The sequence below is a fragment of the Ambystoma mexicanum genome, chromosome 6q (assembly GCF_040938575.1).
Source record: "Ambystoma mexicanum isolate Mex_15411 chromosome 6q, UKY_AmexF1_1, whole genome shotgun sequence".
Lineage (NCBI taxonomy): Eukaryota > Metazoa > Chordata > Amphibia > Caudata > Ambystomatidae > Ambystoma > Ambystoma mexicanum.
In genome coordinates this window covers 909,573,495-909,590,854 of record NC_090937.1, presented here as the reverse complement: position 1 = coordinate 909,590,854, position 17,360 = coordinate 909,573,495, and the positions used below count along the sequence as shown (strand labels likewise).

At 44.9% G+C, this 17,360-nt stretch overlaps 1 pseudogene; it reads left to right on the top strand.

The window, feature by feature from the left end:
* The first annotated feature begins 713 nt into the window (after positions 1–713).
* Positions 714–17,360, top strand: part of LOC138515290 (signal recognition particle subunit SRP72 pseudogene) — a 90,946-nt pseudogene continuing 74,299 nt past the window's right edge.

The following is a 17,360-nucleotide window of genomic DNA, read 5'->3' as shown; positions in this document are numbered from 1 at the left end:
TTATGTGAGGCCTCCAAAGGGAGGCTGGGTCAGGGACTCTTGTTTGCAATTCAAAATTACTTTTTGTCCATGTATTGAACACTTAGATATAGGTTCTAAGGACCTTCTTGTAGCCAAAATTAAATGTCCAAGTAGGAAGGGCTGGTGTTCATTGGAATTAGCCGTGATTAACGTGTATTGGAACCCCTACAGAATGGACGATGACTGTTTATTTGAAAGTATGACTGAATTAGTGTTGGACTGGTGTTGCAGTGAAAGGTTCTCAGGGGTGATTCTAATGGGTGACTTCAACTGTGTTGTGGAAGATCGACTAGATGGGTGCAACTGGGTGCAAGTAAGGGACACCTAAAATAATTGTTTCAAATCGGGACATAATGGGTTATAGGGCATCCTTGGCTCTGGCAAGGGGATGGAAATGAGCAAGCCTTATGCACAGTTGGAATCTCCATAGGTTCAACAGGAACACACCTGGTGACACAGGAAATACGACATGGAGTAGAGGTCCTTGTAAATCTACTATAGATTATATCTATGTAGCAGAGAATTTGGTTAGGAATGTGAGAAGCTTAATAATAACAACGCAGTGTTCGGTCACTGATCACGCCTATCTTTCAACCCAAATTGAATTGAATGTGTTTCAGGCAGTTGTTGGTTATGGCTTCATGGATCTCCAAACAAACACTTCTAGAAACAGAGTAAGATGGTCTCGGTCAATGGTATCCAAATTGGAGTTTTATCTGTTAGAAGAGTCGAGAAAATTGGAGTTTTATCTGATAGAAGAGTCGAGAAAGGCAAACATTGAGGGAGTGGTCCCTGATTACCTCAAGATTTTAGAAGATTTTCATGAGCTCTTGAGAAATGAGCACCGGATCATTCAGCACAGAGGTTTTTCAGGCAGAAAGTGGTTTGATCCTGTTGCACATGGTAAAAAATGTGAATTGAGGAAAAGTATTTGCCTTTGGAATAATTTCAAGAATAGGGCTGATGTTGCTAAAGAAATTTAAGAGTTAAAACAGCAATATAGAAATTGGAAAATGTTTTACAAACATACGTTAGATAACAAAGTGGCTCAAGTAATGTTGAATTATGTCAGTAATTTTTTTAACACTGCAAAATTTTGGAAAGCCATTAACGAATTGGATGGGACAAAGGTTAGGAGTAATGAAGCACTAGAAAATGTAGACCCCCAGTAATTTTTCCATTGAGTCAACTTCAAAAATTCACAGCTATCACAGGTACCAACCTGTAGCAATAAGTAAATCCTACCGATATCACAACAAACTAGAGTTTGAAAAATTGTATGATGTATAATGGGGACAATTCTATGCAATTCTATGTAATGTACGCTATAAATAAAAGATATGGTTTTCTAAATTGAATCATATGTATGTAACCACAACTATGCCTGTAAACAATCTCTTAAGTTCAAGCACCTAGATACCTCTGGGTTATGCGCGCTTTATAAATGTTCAAATAAAATAATAATAAATAATTTAAAAAAATACAATGTCATCTCTGAGGGGGTTTGAAATGACTATATGAACAGTAAATTTAGCACATTGGAAATTATGCCTGGTGATTTTGAGAAAAATAGTTTGTCGAGATGGGATTTTAATTGGGACACCTATGATCTTGAGTTGTTAATTACTAGATGTGGAGGGTCTAAAGCCTCTGGAGGGTTTAAGTTGGATAGCCATTTTGGGCAACTGTTTTATGCCAGGCATATTCTTCCATTGTGTCTAGTTGTAAAATAACCTCCTCTTGGAGAAATGCCTACGTTGTCCTGCTATTTGAAAAAGGGGATTTTCATCCCAATCATGATACTATAGATCTATTACAATTTTGGACTCCTCCTCTAAGTTATTCACCGGTTTGTTATTAAAAAATCTTTCATCTTGAGCAAAAAGCCTAGGTAAGCCTAGTAAATATCAAACAGGCTTCCGTAAAAATTGTGGGACTACCTTGAATGACTTCTTGATCCAGTTACTTAAGACGAAGGCACTATATGAAGACTCCTCCCCTGTGTATATTGCTAGCGTCGATTTGGCCAGTGCCTTCAACACTGGAAATAAGACAAAGTTGTGGAATGAACTCCGTGGATGGGGTGTGCCGGGTGGTTTATTAAGACTATTGGTTGAATTACATACAGACACCAATATCCAGGTATGTTTGGACAATTATGGTAAATTGTGCTTCCCAATCAGTACGTCAGTACGAATATTGGTCTCAGACAGGGATGCAATCTCGCACCCTGTCCTTTTAATTTATATTTATCGGATATCCTTGAGAGCCTCGAGGCTTGTGTAAGCTATCCACTGTGATTGGGCCATTTGCAAATTCCTGTATTGCTCTTTGCAGATGACGTCCTATTATTTGATAGGACACCTTTGGGTCTGCAAGGAGCAATAAATGCTTTGGCGATGTATTTGCGGGAGAACAATTTAATTGTTAATGCCAGCTCGGCAATCAGGACTTTTTTGATCAAAAACTGAAGCAAGCCGGCCCATGGTCTCTCGGAAATAAGAAACTTGAACTTATTTGAAAATAGGGTACATTTTAGTACACCACAAGCCAAATTAAGTAAATCCTGCAGAAATATGGCAGGTATGCCCATATCCTGTTAATTAACTATTATAAGGGTAAGGTTTTACCATCTTTATTATACGGGCTAATGAATCTGGATTGGGGTTTGGTAGAACATTTAAAAAGTACCTTTTGGAAGAAATTGTTAAAACTACCAATGGCCACTCCATTTTTCCTAATTCAGCATAAATTGGGTCTATTATCGTGCTGTTGGGTGTTTCAGATTGCCAAACTGAGGATTTACAGCAAGGTTTTGGTCCCCCCTATGCGATCCTTGTACGAGGACTTAACGAGGGTCCTAGATATAGGGGCTTTTGGTCCCTTTCAAAACTTTTGTCTGTCTTGTGACCTGATTTTGAGTAATGTGGGGATAAATAAAAGACGTTTTTGGGAGAACCCCAGTAAGTTCAACCAAAAAATAAAGTTTAATCAGAACAATGGAGCGGTGACCAATATCTGGTGCCTAAATACAAATTGCATCGGAATTTGGTAAATCAGTATCGGCCCTATCAAACTTTGCCAGAATATGTGAGGACATTTCCTGACCCTAAATATCGTACAGTGTTCATGCGTTTTTGCTTTAACCTGCTGGGAACACTTGATAGATGGGGTAGGATCAGAGGTAGGCCATCAGAGGAATGGACTTGTAGATGTGGTGGTGAAAAGACTTTAGAGTCCTTGAGACACTGGGTTATGCCATCTCTGCAAATAGGATCCAATATTTTGGGCGATTTGTGACTCAGCCAGACAAATTGGTTTCTGATTGGTTTTGGAATGAATTGGTTGGGGGGCAAAATCCTTCTTTGACGCTTGCACTGGTACGTTTCTTAAAAAATATTCATGTTGTGTCAGGAGAAAATATTTATAACCTGCTGCTTTGGATGGGTGGGGTAAATGGAAATGTACCAGATGCGTATGAATTATAATGTAAATGATGTGTAGGATTTAATTATATTGTATATTGTTTTAATGGTGCATTGTTATCTGTGTTAAAGTTTTATAAATTAAAGACTCAATACATTTTTAAAAAAAGATTAGAGTAAAACCTGGGAACATCTTGGACAATCTGAAGGTGCTTCTTGAAATCTCACATGAATCAGAAAAGGAGTAGTATACGCAAATTAAAGTACCTTATAATGACGAAGCTGCCCTATATGCAACATAAAAGACAATAACGAGCTAGAAAGGCTACTTCTAAAAATAGAGCAAATATTAAGCGCTGGAAAAATAATAAACCACATCTCATGAACTTTATTCAGATTATAAGTTTGACAATAATGCATAATAATTATAAGTGAACCCCTACAATTTATTTTATTTATTTATTTCATTGTTTTTTTTAATAACGCGCCTAACACCGTACCTGAGTTTGTTTCTAAGCGTGAATCCGGGATTCGAACGTCTGTTGCTCTGCATGGTCGACCAGCGCAACGCCCCAGTGATATCATCCGTTCACAACAGTTCCATGGCAAACTATAGTTTAAAGTATTTAAATAGGAAAGTTATTAACATTTTTGACATGGAGCCAAACCCTCCTAAACTGAAGAAACGTTAATACAATGGGCCTCATTACACGGTAGGCGGTAGGGACATACCGTTACCGGTAAGGGATTACCGATATCGGTAAATCCCCACCCCAATCACGACCCGGACATACCGCTATTAGCGGCACCGCAAAGTACGGTGGCACTATTAGCGGCAAGTCCGTGAGCGCGCGGCCCCTCAGACCGGAAATAGCGGCATAGCGCTAATATCACGGCATCACGAGCCATGCGTAAATGGCAATACCGGCATGTACTAGACCCAAAGAACCCTTACCGGCAAGGCGCTAATACCGGCATCGCGAACCACACGTTAAAAGAGCACAGCAGAGTTCCAACCTGCCACAGGTGGACAAAATCAGCACAGGTGGAGGCAATGGAGACTGGCAGCACAAAAGAGCACACCACACCCCTCCCCACACCCATTCCCACACCAAGATGGATGCAATACTAGCAGCATTACATGGGCTAGAGGACATGATTGCTGTGCAGCAGCTACAACAACAGGCAGCACAGAGGAGACGCAGGAGGAGGAGGAGGAGGGCAAGACAGGCGCAGCAAGCACCACCAGTGCACCTAGTGATACCACAGAGGCAGCCACCAATTCCCAGGATCAGAGCCAGTCCAGTCAACCTAACCCCTGAGCAGATACACACCCTGTACCGTCTGGACTGGGATACCATCACCACCATAGTAGACATGATATACAACGACATTGTGAGTCTCATTGACATCCGTACTGCCATCCCCCCTCTACTGAAGGTAGTAACAGTGCTCCACTTCTTGGCCACAGGCACCTACCAGCATACGGTAGGTCAGATGCATGGCATATCACAACCAGTATTCTCACGCACACTGAACCAGGTGCTCGATGCCCTCCTGCAGCACACAAGTCAACACATATACATGCCACGGACTGCCCAGGAGATCTCCAACACCAAAGTAGGCTTCCATACACTGGCAGGCATCCCAAGTTGCATTGGGGCCATCGACTGTACCCATGTAGAACTGGTGGTCCCACATGCCAATGAGGTAGTGTACCGTAACAGAAAGCAATACCACTCCATCAACGTCCAAATGGTATGTGACTCCAATAAGATCATCACACATTGCTGTGCCCGATATCCCGGTTCAACCCATGATGCAATGGTCCTGCGGAACTCGACAATACCACGATACATGGAGCGACATGCTGGACAACGTTCGTGGCTACTTGGTGAGTAGCAGGCCGACCACATGTCAGTGTGATGTGGATTGTGAGTGGGGGGGGGAGATGCATACTCCAACTGGGCGTGAATGGGGGGGGGGGAGATGCATACTCCAACTGGGCGTGAATGGGGGGGGGGAGATGCATACTCCAACTGGGCGTGAACTTGTGTCATGAGAAGAATGGACATACATATTTGCATCACTGTACAGTGAGGCAGCCCACAATGGACCAGAGACAAAACCACATGCCGGAAGTGAGTGCCACGGCAAACATATCAATCCATTACGCCAAACAGGCCATTCCAAACAACATGCACACCGCACAACACACCATTCCCCCATTACACAAATCAGCAACATGCATATCAAAATCACAACTGAAATGTACGCTGAACTACATCAGAAATGGTCCGCGCACATGAGTGCATACAAATGGATCCCCTGTAGCCATTGTGGTGAGGCACACCCGTACCCCACCACAGAATTGCCATCAAACAGCATGGGGACATCAACTAAGGAATGGCAGTGTACTAGCAGTGTGGCACTAACGTTGCCAGGGCCAGGAAACACAAATCACTTAAACTCTGGCGGGACATGGCAATCCCTGCTGTATGCATGCATGGTGCATGTCCACTTGCAAGGACCACCTCACCTTCCCACATTGCAGTTACCCTGATTGCCATGCGTGCTTGGATCAGTGGATGTCGTTGAATATGCAATGTTTGTTTGTGTGACATGTGCACGCTCCACATTATGTAGACACTTACACATACCCATTGTTGCACCCATGCAGGTGATGCAGGTTATCCCCTGAAGAGGTGGCTCCTTACCCCTGTGCGGAACCCACAGAACAGGCACGAAGAGGACTACAATCATGCACACACCCGTACCCGCGTGGTGATCGAGCAGACATTCGGCCTATTGAAGGAACGCTTCCGGTGCCTCAGCAGGTCGGGCGGGGCACTCCTGTACGGGCATGAGAAGGTGGCCAAGATCACCATGGCATGTGTCATGCTTCACAATATGTGTATCAGACGGAATGTGCCAATGCCCCCTGACATAGAACTGCGACCACCGTCTGAGGATGATGACGGGGATGAGGATGGAGGAGAGGGGGCTGCAGGTCATGCAGGTGGCGATGCCCATGAGGGACGTGCTGTGCGGCAGCACCTGATAGACCATTGTTTCTGATGCACATGGATTAGGAGGGTGCAATTGGTGTTCAGCTCAGGGCACGGGGTGTATGGAGGACATAATCACAGTGCACCCTTCAACAATAAAACACACATACACAATTATCAATGTCCAGTCATGTGATTATCCATGCCATTACGTCTGTATTGAGCATTATGACATTCAAACGTGCATGTACCCTCCACCCAAAACACCCTCACCCCCCTCCCCCCACAACTCCCCCAAACACCCTCCCCCCCTCCCCCCACAACTCCCCCAAACACCCTCACCCCCCTCCCCCCACAACTCCCCCAAACACCCTCACCCCCCTTCCCCCACAACTCCACCGAACATGGTGTGCACATCAGTGCTGCATTAGTTCCCAAGTGTCAACAGGGACAGGCTGGCCCTACTTCCCTCCTCCACTACCACCATTGGGGGGTTGTGAGTCTGACCGCCGCAAGGACCGGCTGGACCTGCGCAGGATGGTTGTCTGGTCGGAGCTAGTAGACGAGGGCGTGGCTGGTTGATCTGCTCCCTGTGAGTGACGCATGCTCTCCATCGCCTCAGCAATGCGCGTTAGGACCTGCCTCACAGCGGCCATCTCCTCACATAGGCGCGTCGTGTTGCTGTCCATGGCAGCTTTCATGTCCCTTGACAACACCCGGATCTCCTCCCTGGTCGAGGCAGCCTCGCTCACTTGCCGGGCAACCAGGGCATTGAGCTCCTCCTGGCGCTGGCGTATCAGGCTCATGGTGTCGTCTGCGGCCCTGCCCCTGTTACTCCTCGGCGCAGCTTGCTGCATGTGGCCGACATCAGGTGAGCTCGCCACGGGACTGAATGACCCATCCATTGCATCTCCGGCATGCACCTCATGGATGTTGCCATTGGATGTGTTGCATGGGCTGTGGAGTGGGGACAGCTGGGGGCTGGGTGTACACTGCCCTTCCGGTGTCGGACATGGGTCGTCCACATCACTCATAGGTGCCGTGGCTGCTGCTTCCCCAACGGAGCTATTGGCTGCGGACGGCGTGCCTTCTGGCACTGGCTCCTGAGTGGTGGGGGTGGGTGGTGGGGGTGCTGCCACAGTGTCGGATGGCATTTCGACCCTTGGTGTGGTCGTTGCGTGGGTGGCTTTTGTACGCTGGGCCACTCCAGATATCCCAGTGCCCCTCGATGTACTGGGCCTGGTGCCTGCATCCTTTCCCTTGGCCTGCTTTTTGGGTGGTGGGGCCTGCGTTGCAGCGTCCAGCTCCTCACTGTCAGATTGTGACCCTGTGGGGGAGCAAGACAGGGATAACATCAGTGATGGGTCAACGTGCATCATGCATATGTTGTTGTTGCTGCAGTTCTTTGGATTTGGACATCTACTTTGGGCCTGCAGGTTGCTGGCCAGATGGGTGGGTCATCCGGACATGTGTCAGGGTGACACGTGTGTGAGGTGCTGCATGCATGTGGTTGTGTGGGGATGTGCAGGGCATATATGCAGGGTTGTGTACATGTGTGTGTGATGACCCCATCCATTAGCTGATTCCCAATTCACATTTAGGGGAGGGACTCATGCTTGGCATTGCTGTGTCTTGCGTGGTCACTCACCTCCGTCTGACGTTGTTGCCACACCACACTCCATTCGGCCCACTCCCTCGATGGATTCTATGCCAATGGTGCTGGCACATGTCTCCTCCCACTCCTGCATCTTCATCGGGGATCCACCTCCGCCTCCTGTGCCCATGGCCAGATTCCTGTTGGCCGATAAAATGCTGCGTACACGGAGGCGCAGATCATCCCACCGCTTGCGCACGTCCTTTACGGTGCGGGGGGTGGAGCCCACCGCACTGACTTTCTGCGCCACCTCAGCCCAGATTTCCTTTTTTCTCAGGAGTGCCGGGCGCCGCATGTCGCTAGCGAACACTACCTGTGCATTTGCAGCCAGGGTGTCTGCCAGCATTTTCAATTCCTCGTTTGAGAAGCGTTCTTTGCGCTGGCGCGCATCGGCTTTCTTTAGGGCCTTGGGCATTGTTTGTTCTTCTGGGATGTGGTTTTGCCAGTCGTGGTGTTGCTGCAGGTCCTGAGTGCAGGGGATGGCAATGGATTGTGTTTTTAAAGATGGCCGCCGGGCTCTTTCCCGTTCCGGTGCGATGACGCTATTTCCGGTTCCGGTGTTTTACGGTGACCGCTAATAGCAGTGACCGCTAATAGCAGTGACCGCTAACAGCGGTGGCCGCTAATAGCGTGCAGCATGAGGGCGGAGGTGCTATCAGCACTTTGGTCGGAGCCGGTAAGGTGCTTTTCCGCCATGGCGGTGGGGTCATTTACCGTCATGGCCCTATGCGCGTGTCCGCTAACTCGTAATGTGACGCTATTAGCGGTCTCCTACGATGGCGGACACGCTAATGGCGCCATGACGGTAAATCACATTTTTTAGCGCCTACCGTGTAATGAGGCCCAATGACTCTTGGGCAGATTAAATCTTTTACATGCCTGATCGAAGGGCCATAATCCATTTACATCATACAACCGTCCCACACAAATCAGACCATGACCCATCCAAGTCCTCACTATAGCCTCTTAAAAATCAATTAGGAATGAAAGATCGCCCCAAAAGGCAGAATAATAATGAATTCATGAGAAATACCTGAGATGAATATGATTTTTCCAATGGCAAGGAAGAGTCTGAATAGTCTTGAGCGTGATATGTTTGACATAAGAGGAGTTACAGAAAAGAGTATTTTGTCTAAGCCTAACTACCTGCTCAACCAATGTATATTAAACAAAGAGTGTTATCTGAGCAAAGGATTGTCGCCCGTTTATAGTAGCAGACCAGCTATAAAATATAAAGTCTGGGAGCTGAAGCCCACGGTTCATGTGGGTCGTTGTGGGGAGCAGCCTTCCGCACCTAGGTTTGTCCAGTGTCCAAAATAAACTAGGAGTACATGGATTCATAATATTCTATTTGAATGTGAGTTAAATTAAATGGGTTGTAAGAGTCGGGAAAATATATAAAAGCTGTGGGTGGATCAACATTTTAAGTACTTTGATCCAGTTCAGAATGAAAAAAGGAAGACTTGTTAACTGATCTAAGGCCACTGACTAGTGTTCGTGATACCTGTGCCCGCATTATCTATGTCAATTATGTCACGGTAAAACACACTTTCATGTTCTATGTACCCACTAAATGTGCCAACATTGCCACTGTAAAATATACTTTATAATGCCTGTTTCCACAGTACATGCCAGCACTGCAAAATACATGTTTATGGCAATATAAACCAGCACTACCACTTTACAGCACCATTTGTAGATACCCAAGCCCACATTTTATATTCCAGTGTTATCAGGGCAAACACACTTTCATGATCCCTGTGCCCACAGTATATGCAAGCATTGGCACATTAAAATAAAATTCATGATACTTGTGCTCACGGTATATGAAAGCACTGCCACTGTTAAGCACAATTAATGGTACTTGTATATATGCCTGCACTGCAAAAACATGTTCATGATTCCTGTGCTCGAAATGTATGCCAGCATTGTCACTGTGAAATGCACTTCATGATGCACTTTTCTAAAATATAAGCTAGCACTGTTACTGTAAGGCACATTTCACTATGCCTGAAGACACAATATATGCCAGGAATGCAAAGGGAAGAAGAGAGGGAAAATGGCAATACTTGACAGCAGGCCTAATGAAACCTCCCTCACTCATGAGAATAGCCTCTCTGTATTCTGGGTGTGCACTAGCGATGGCCTAGTAACATGCACAGAACAAGTTTGTTTACCCAACCCAGATATTCCTACACCACCCTTTCTATCACACAGACTGGGGCTGACCCTCACACACAAGGTTGAATTGAGGCACCCCGGTGCCAGGCCGCTCCTCTTCAATGCCAAGCTGCTTTTCTGGCCGTGCCTAGAAAGGAGGAAATGTAGCGCAACATGCATCTGCTTGATTCCGCTTCCAGATTGATGCCCACGAGTGAGGACGGTTTCATTAGGCCTGCTGTCAAGCTTTGCCATTTTCCCTGTCTTTGTGGTAGTTGAAAGGGGATGGAGAAGCGCCCCCTCTGCCCTAAAGGGTAAGCTGCCACTGGCTGTTCATATTATCCAGTTAACTGGTAAGCAGTTTAGCAACCATGGAAGGATGGAGGGCTGAGTTGGCTGTGCCTAGATTTAAATTTGCAAAGTGCTGATGCACAGGGTTATAGAACACTGGTTATCATTGTTAAAGATAACAGATGCCCTTCTCCCACTGCCTTTATTATAGTTAACTGAGGGATCAAGTTACATCTTAAAAGAAGACTGGTGGATTAATAGCATTGCGGAAATCGTTTGCCACCATAAATGCACCTAGCATGATTTTCTCAGAAACAACTGCAACCATCATTGGACAGACAGTCCAAGCCCACATGAGACATCTCATTCTCAGTACTAGAAGGTCATGTTCAATAACATTGAAACCTACTGACGAGAGAGTACCGTGGTCTACCGTGCTTAAATCATTATTCTAGATACCAAATGCTATGCTTTTGTCCTATTGACTTGCCTGAATCTTGCCTGCATTGGGTGGAGAACGCAACGTTTGTCCATGTGCTCTGCCCGGGCTTCCACAAAACCTTTTATTTCAGTATTTGTGTTACCCTAACAGGATGGATATTAGCCTATCGTTTGGAATCATATATGGTCCAAAGATGGTTAAAAGCTGCAACCTGTGGGGCCATTTCATGTGTTTGCCTGTCTACTGTCAATTATGTGGAGGACAAACACCAGTATGCTTCCATCTGCTGCTCACCTGCCTCTGGAAGGTCATTAAAGAATACGCACCTTACAATTGAACACAATAGCGTTGGATGAAAATGCTGCATCTGAGGAGGTGGTACTATGTGTGTGCTTGGGTGGGTGGCAGTATTTAAACCTCTGTATGCTTTCTACCTCCATCAAACACACAGAAGGTTATATGCTCACCCTGGCTGCCCCTGTAACCCTTTGAAGGAAGCCGTTATTGGAAATATTTATGACTGAATAAACTAAAACGCAATTCTCCATGCTACTCGAATAAAGTGCTGTTCTGCGGGTCAGTGTTAGTGCAAATGAATGAGGGTTGCAGTTTTGAAAGGGTTTGTGAAGGAGTCTGCGTAGGTACAGCCCAAATACCCATTTATCGTGCTGCTGGCATAGTAAACAACTTTGGGTGTGTGTTTTGCAGTTGTGCTGTAACAGGTTTTAAGGCAATCCCACTGGCTTGAAGTCATACATTTGAAAAAGAGGAGAACTCTACTTTTTACCGCTATTGCCTTTTTCATGTAGACCTTCTTGTGCATTTATGGGGGTGTAACCTATCCACCACCTGTGAGCTACTAGTGGTAATGCTCAGACACAATGGAGGTATGTTTCGAGAAATAGGCGGTCATTACAAGTTTTACGGTAACTCACTGGTAATTCTGGCAATTTTCTCAGAACGGCAAACCTGTATTGAAGGCCATAGACGATTAAAAAGTTGGGAAAAAGGCCTTCCAATCCCAAAATCGAAGAGAGGTTTCCTCTTTCCTCAAAAGAACTAATGGAAACAGTCAGGATGTCCAAAGTAAAAAGTCTGTCCCTGTCACGTCGCCCAAACCCTATTTCTGTCCCCCATTCCTCAAACTATCCAAAAGGGTGCAAAAGTGATCTCACTCTAAAGAAAATACTTTTCATAAACCAACATAAATATTCCCAGCCAATCAGGCTTTCAAAAGGATCACAATAATGTTCAATAAAATAGTGTTTCAGTGAGGGGGTTGCTCCTTTACTCTAGACTTTCAAAGACCAAAAATGGGCGTCATTACAAGGTTGCCGGTCCGGAAACAATGGTGCCGGTAAGCTTGCCGGTACAGTTGTTTGCAGACCGGCAAACTACAAGTTCTGCGATTGGGTGCCTTTCAGCCGGCCAGGTCTGACCTGGCGGGCAGAAAGGCACCCACTCACAGACCTTGACGGATGCACCGGCACCATTACTGAATGGTGGCGGTGCATCCGTCCTCCCCATTCCCATTGAGTCCAATGGGACTCGAATGGGAATGGGGAGTAATATTTTCCGGTGACCAGCAATGGGCAATTACCGGGACTGGCCGGGTCGGAATGCCCTGGTAAATCCCCATTGCCGGGCACCGGGAAAAAAATGACTCCGGCGGCAGTTGTGATGTTTTTACTGGCACGGCTACCGCCAGACTCATAATGAGGCCCAATGTCTTTTTAGTCTTTTCGCATGAAACACAAAGCATTCTCCAACAACACATTTCTCAGTCAGTGGCCAGGCAAAATACCTGTTCCCAGCCAGTCAGGCTTCAAAAGGATTCAAAAACAATGTTCATGAAATAATGTTCCAATATTAAAGGGTTGCTCCTTTCCCATAGATTTCAAAATGGACAAAATGTTAGGTCTCTTCTCATGAAACACAAAATATCTTCCAAAATATCTTCCAAGGGTCCAGACGGCAGGAGACTTTTGAGTTAGACTAAGGGGGATTTAACCTGTGACCTTTTTCATGTTGCCATCCTGAATTGAAACGACTTGTGATATGGACGATAGTCAAAATTAGCCCTGATTTGAGAAAGACACTTGTGTGTCGAAACACGTGTTATCCACAAAGGGCAACCTGTTAAACGCATATATTTTTCATTTAAAATACAATGTGCTGCAGTTTCTAAAAGTGTGGAGCTTTCTGTCTACCGTATTTTCCGAGGGGTTGGGGCCTTGATCCCCCCCTTTTTTTGCTCTGCACGTAACTGCGACGTAATTCGAATCTTTACCAATATTCTGGCGCATGGCTCTATAAGTTGGTAGAAAAGCCCCAAAACTCTTTTTCAAGAAAAATACTACACCACGTTTTCTGTCTTGGGTTTTAAACCTCTTAGTTTCTGGCTTTCTATTTGTGAGTGCAAATACCAGAATCACAATACTTCAAGGGGTCTGGGTGCACTCTCCTGCTATTTCTGATTATCTTTGGGGTTTCAGACCCTTTTATCCTTAGTCTCTCTTTTGGGTGTGGTTCCCAGACTTGCAATGTAACTTTGGGCTTGCTTGATTTACTCTTCTGCCAAACACAGCCTTTCTTGTTTTTAAACTTGCTTTCATGCAGCTTGTCTGGCTACTTAAATGGGTGTGGTTCCCAGGCTTGCAGTTGCTGTCCACAGTAGCCTGGTTTACTCTCCTGCCAAGCTATGTTTCTTTTATCTTGCCTTTACTTGTCATGCATTCATTTGCCATATATTCATTATTGCTTGGGGTAACCACCCCCCTGGTTTTCTGTATATCTCTCAAGGTGGTAGACTAAAATGTCCTGGGACCCTTCTTCAGTCCTTTCACTGTTTGTCCCGGCTTCCCTGGACCTCCTGAATCTTCCCACTAGCCTGCGTACATTCGATCTCGGTTTGCCTCCCCTGTGCCTTAAGAGTCCTTCCTGGGGCTCTGGTAATCGTCGGGCTTGTTTCCACTTCGGTTTCTTGTTCGCAGAGTTCTGAATCCTTCTTGTGGCCGACTCACATCATGGGGGGGGCAGTGGACACGGTAAGACACTCCCACGTCTATTCGGTAAGTGAGCTTCATGGTAGCCGGCTCCAGGCCACATCCATTCTCTCTCCTTCCCTGGCAGATTGTGTCTCATATGTGTATCAGTTTCGCATCTCCATCTTCTGCTCTCCAGCTGACAGTTTCAATTCTCCGGTCACAGCTAGCTGGAGGGAGTCTCTCTTTGGCTCTCAGTTGTTCTACATTTAAACTCCTGCGTTTGGAAAGGGAGTTCCTCTGAACCAATCCAATCTGTTGAGGAACTAGATGCTCACTTCGATTTACCTGAGAGGTTGTTGTATCCACAACGGATAACACTTGTCACGGTCTCTCTAAAGGAGTGCACCATGGAGCAGCCCACCCTGGTCCTTACTCACCTGAACCTCACAGTCATGGCGGGAATGTTGCCTGCTACCCCTGCTGGAGCGCTGTTTTCTTGTCTTCCTCGCCTGACCTTTGTACCACATAGTGTGGTGAACAAGACCCTTCCTTGCTCCACAACATATGCTGGGCACCCGCTACTGTGTCTGGCATGCCTCACACCAGTTTTTCACCCGTCCTCCTCTCTTAATGCGGTACAGAGGTCGTTTCACCAGCCGATAGCCTTCTTGCCAGTTCTTGTGGAGCTGGGCTCTTCTTGTGATGGATATGTCCCAAACAGCTTCCAAAACCGATCCACTGCCTGCACCTAGCAGAACGGTGGCCTTTTAGTAGGCCTCACTCTTGTAACCTGCCACCAACATGGTTATCATGATGCGCAGTTCACAGCCATAAAATCATCTCAGGGTGTGAGCAGAGCTTTGTCACCACCTCTTATTAGCGATCCAATTATTCTCCTCCGCGCTCTGCACTCCTATTGAGAATAAGAAATGATATGTCACTGAGATTTTGATTGCTTGAGAGCAGTGAATGTTTTATTGGCATTGATGCCAGTTTCAACATGTATTAACTCTCCGCAAAATATAGCAAAATTTAGAAATGTACAGCATAGATGTAAATTTATGTCTACAAATTCAGTTGCAAAAAAAAAAAAAAACTACATTGATGTCAATTCATGTCTGACTATTAATTTCACCATGTGAATTGTCCATAATATGGTTGACTTGAAGTATAGTTTGGTAAAGATCAGATGGTCTAATGTGGAAATTCCCAAAACACAAAATTGCCAAACACAAAAATTGCTGCAATAGTGTACTGTGAACACACCACCGTGGTCCCTGGTAAAGGTCTCCCCCGAGGGGAGAAAGAACGACATCCTCAGATTCGTCACACCCCATAAACCTTCATACATACACACTCATGATGGACTTCCACCTCCATCCCTGTGTTTTATTTTAATTCTTCCTTCAGATTTGTATTTTGTTACCAAAGTCCATTTTTCATTTTTAAGGGAGTTTAACCTGTTTTTTGTTTTATCTATGTGTCTAATTACTAATACCCCCTTCGATTTTTGGCTTATCTGCAGCTTTGGTATACAAGCATGTAATGATACATTGTATTATGTAATGCTAATTGTGTCATTTTTTTGTTATGTTGTGTTTGCAATATCGTGCCACTACCTTGCTCAAAGTAGTATGGCAACAGCAGACCCTGCAACCCTTTCCGAACCTAATATAATATAATATGCCTTTTAGATATCGCAACCTGATTGTGCCAACATGTAACCAAACGGCACTTGCACACACATTTTTCATGTTGTAACCAAGCTTTGAATATCCTTATGCCTTGCGCCTGAATACCCTCGGGTCTGGAGCGCACTACAAATAATAAACTAAACTAATAATAATAATAAACTAATATTAACATGCTGCTCTCCAAAAAAAGTTCACAGTAAATACCACTGAGTTAAACACGGCGGGATGATGCTAATTAACTCCCAGAAGAGACCAGCCTCAGGCCAAGAGGAATCCAATCTCCCACACCACCAATACCATCTCCCTAAAACTCATGTCAGACCTCAAGAACTTTCAGGAAGACTGGTCCATGGCCTTTTCCCAGAGGAGCCGCAGATAAAAACCCACCATCATTTAGCAGTGCCCGTAGTTTCTCCCAGCTTTTATGTCTATCGAACCACTTGGTTCATGACCGGTCAGTGCATATAGAATAAGTTGAAGAGTGCGAGCTCAAACAAACTTAGGCAGTACAGGATGACCTCAAAAGTTGTGTCTAAGCTGCGAGACAACCTGTTATCTCATAAAAAATAATTGCACCATTATAATTTTGCTTTTAGCTGTTGCATAATACATTGTATGAGAAGTAAGACTAAACTGTGAGTGTTTGCTTCAGCTGTTCTGACAGTAAACTAATAGACCCATTCTAAAGTATATGAAGAAGCAAAATGTTAACTAATGGAAAGAGAATTAATAAAGAATTATGGACCTCATTACAAGTTTTGCATTATTTTTGCTGTAAATCTGCCAAAATACCACCAAATGGATTTACTGTTACTGCTCCTTGTTCCTGTGGATTTAATGCGGGATTACAAGTGGTGGTAGGTGATATAAATCCCAAATTTCTGGACTCCATGGGGTCTTTGGCAGAATTACTGTAGGCAGTAATGTCACTGGTGGTAATTAAACCAATTTGCTGATTTTTGGCTGGCAGTAAGGTTTCATATTTCCCTGAAGCTTTTTGTTGGTGGAGAATCCTCCACCTCACCACCAAACCTGTAGTACTGTGGTGCGGTAATGTGGCAGTAACGGAATTACCGCCACATTGTCTGTGTTTTTTAGCACACTGATGTTTGTAATGAGACCCATTCAAATTATTGAACGCTAAAATAGGCTGTTAAATGACAAGTGTTAAAAAGAAGCCCTAATTCACACCTAAATAATACACTCTGAACATGGAGTTACACAGAAGATCTTGAACACTTGGCAAGCAGGTTCACATTTGTTGAAAGGCAGAGCTGGGAAAGGAAATACACGAGACTACCAGCTCACCAGGAAAAGGAGCTGGTAAGCTACAGCTCAACTTTACAGTTGTGATTTTACTTTATTTTTCATACTAAGTATTTTAATTCTTGCTTTTAAAATATTGAAGCTTGAATTGGGCTTCCAATTATAAAACTCTGTTTTACATGGTTACATTTTATATGTTTCTGAATAGGCTTTAAACTGGCCATATTTTTCCCTAACTTTTGAATGCTATTTTGGACACACTGATTCAAGTTGTGGTACAAGTTTGGTCGTAGTGCACTTCAAAACCTGTGCTCGCCATTGTACGTTTTCTTGTTAGAATCAGTCACCCCATAAATATATCTGTTGGATGAGAGAGAGAAACCTGCAGGTAGATTTTTATTGGTTTAACTGT